Genomic DNA, 3,441 nt, shown 5'->3' with positions numbered 1-3,441 from the left:
TACATAATGCCTGATCCATAGTAGATGCTTAATAAATATCTATTCACTTGACCAACTGGCATTTCAAAATGGTTTTAATTTTCATGTCTTTAACTTTTTGAACATTTTTCAAGTTACTGCCAATTTTTACTTCTTTTGATAACCGTCCATATGCTTTGACCATTTATCTAATGTGAACTGGAAATTACCTCTGTAAATTATTAACAGTTCCCTATATATCTTAGATGTTATTTTATCTATCATGCTTACAATTTGTATTTCCCAGTTAATTTTATTTTTATTATATTATTTTATTGTATAGAATTTATTTCAACATAGTCAAGCATATCTTGACACAGCTTCATTCCTGGATTCTTGGGGTCCCATTTGCTGTGGAAGCTTCCTCTGCCCATGCTTCATTTCTCTTATTTACATATGTCTTCTTGGAGCCCCCTTATCCTAAGCTCCAAACCTCTCCTACATATCTCATTTGGGGCTTGGTTCCTCCTTGAGAATAGTTCCTCCCTAGACTCAAACTGATCTGTGGCAGGGACTTGTTCATACTTGATGAAAGCATTATGAGGCAGGGTCACATTTTTATAGTTAGTTTAGCATTTTGTTATGGGCTTCCTGGAGAAGGAAATAGCAAACTACTCCAGTAAGTGGTTGTGGTGAATTGTCTTTACTGGGCCCCTGTCATTCTCTTGTGTGATTCTGCAAATATGCAAGTTGCCTAAACCCTCCTCAACTAAATAAGAAAAGCTTGCCATAGATCTATTCAATTGTGTACCCCATGAGCACGAAGACAAAAATAGAAAGTTGCAACTAAATGGAAGGATGACTCATAGGTTCTCCTTAAAGAGAGAGATAAAGCAAGAAGAAACATAATTTTATAGAACATTTAGTTACTTAATAACTGATTACTTATAATAAATATTGCCAAAAAGATTGTTATAAAAATAAAATTTTAATTTAATTATTTTTATTTATTTTATTTTATGTTTTTATTTATTAATTTTATTAAGTTAATAATTAATTATTTAATTAATGTAATTTAATTAAACCTCTGTGGCAGTGGACAAAGAAGGGAAATTCAATGGATAACTCAATAACATTCTAATTTAAATCAACTTATACTTTGATACTTGGTGAAGTCAAAGCAAATGTAGATAATATGTTGAAAAATATTTTGGTATATATAGTTCAAGAGAAATACATGAGAGGCCAAAGGCTTGAAGAATGAACAGATTCCTCATATCCATTCATCATGAATACATTCCTCAAAAAAGAATCAGGTGGCACTAGATATATGGCAAGCACAATATAATCTTTCTCTGTCTCTGTCTCCATCTCTCTCTCTCTCTCTCTCTCACTCTCTGTGTTTCTCTCCCTCTCTTCCTCCCTGTCTCTCACACACACACAGACACACACTCTTGACAGTGATGACATTTTAATAGGTATGAGAAAAACTTGCTGCTGATGTTGCAGTCTTTCCTGTCAGGCCACCAACTTTCTACATCCAAGATCAAACTTAACACAATGTTAAAAGAAAGAATGGCAGCTCGATGGTGCAGTGGATAGAATGCTGGCCCCGGAATCAGGAAAACCTGAATTCAAATCCAGCTTCAGACACTTACTATCTGTGTGATCTTGGGCAAGTCACTTAATCCTGTTTGCCTCAATTTTCTTATCTGTTAAAATGAGCTAGAGAACAAAATGGCAAACCACTCCAGTATCTTTGCCAAAAAAAAGCCCCAAATGGGGCCATGACTGAAGTGACAAGAACAGCAACAAAAAGAAAGAACAGAAATGAAATATATGGCATGATATTGAAACAATTCCATCCAGATATATATTTAAAAGTTATTGATACTGGAAAATGGAAAACAGACATAGGAAAGTACACCAATACTTATAAAAATTTCATTCCAAAATTTAACCAACCTATGTAAATCAATTGTCATAACAAGGAGACAAACTAAAAGGACCTTAGCCAAGGACAAGACAAAAGTAGACTAGATTAGTCTATAAATTCACTATCATCTCAAAAAAACAGTGAGAATCAGTGAATAGTGAAAAAAACTTTATTTTTTAAAATATACTTTATTTAAACATTTTTTTTTCATTTTGAGTTCCAAATTCTTTCCCTCCCTCCAGCTCCTTCTCCACAGGTTGAGAAAGCAAACAATATATCAATTACACATGTGAAAATATCATATTTTATAGACATTGTATATCTATATTAGCCATGTTGCAAAAAAAAAAAAAAGGCAGGAAAACGATGTAAGTGGAAAAGTATGCTTCAGTCTACACTCAGAGTTCATTTAAAAAATTAAAGAAAATTTGAGAGAGCAAACTAAAGAAAGTCATTAAAAGGTCAGCTGAGGATGAAACTGGCAAGCAGAAAAGAGAAAAAAGATGGAAAAGATCTACAAAGATTTTTACAACAAAATCTTATTTGCCATTAGGGGAGGAAGATCCACCACACTTAGATTCTACCATCACAGTCCCAAATGTGCTTCCACAGGAATTTGAAATGTAATCAAAGGAAATAAAGATCAGAAAAGCAAGATTTACTAACCCAAAAATACACAGAGAAAGTCTCTGCTGGACATATCATGCATGATTCTGGAGACAACGAAAGGTTAGAGTATCTGAAGGAGGGGAGATTCCTTGAAAGGCATAACAATGATGACACTGCTTGATGTCCCTCATTAAACAGGGAAGAAGACCCAATACATAGTTTACATTCAAGAGAGATTCCTTATCCTCCCAGTGCTTCATTTTGAAGGTGATATTCTGGAGATTGCATCAAGTCCTGTAATAGTGCAGAGGCTACTTAATGAGACACATGATGACTCTACAAAGTTTGTCCTAACTAATCACACAGAAAAAGTTAAGTGGATGAAGAAGGCATGTTGTTCAGACTAGGGTACAGTTGGATAGACAATCTATGACTATAATTTATTGGCATGGACAATGGAAATGGAATGATCTGGGCCCAGAATTAAACAGGAGAGGAAAGGGTGTTAGATTGCCTTTGGAAAACTACAAAGTTCTTTTAATAACTCTAAATTTCCCCATCATTAAAGGGCCCATTTTTTCAAAAGTGAAATTGTTCCAATGATATTGTATAGTAACAAGACGTGGAATAGTATAGCTGCTGAAGAATTAAATGAGTAAGCCAAATTTATTCACTCAAAGAATAGAGAAAAGCATTTTGAGAGTGAACAAGATGCCATATATTAAAAACAAAGGATTTTGTACCAATACTTTGTAAGCTCCTTCTTTATTTCTTCTCATGAATTTTTTCTAATCCTGATTTCATATCTATTTTCCACATTTTTCTTAAGAAAATTCTAACTTTGTTATCGATACTACTGCTGATGTTTTCCATGTTTTTCTTAAGAAAATTCTAATTTTATTGTTGATACTATTGCTGATGTTTCAGTAAACTTTTTT

The sequence above is a fragment of the Phascolarctos cinereus genome, unplaced genomic scaffold, assembly GCF_003287225.1.
Source record: "Phascolarctos cinereus isolate Bilbo 61053 unplaced genomic scaffold, phaCin_HiC Scaffold_7;HRSCAF=346, whole genome shotgun sequence".
NCBI classification, from domain to species: Eukaryota; Metazoa; Chordata; class Mammalia; order Diprotodontia; family Phascolarctidae; genus Phascolarctos; species Phascolarctos cinereus.
The sequence above is the reverse complement of the archived record's forward strand: the minus strand, read 5'-3'. Positions refer to the sequence as shown.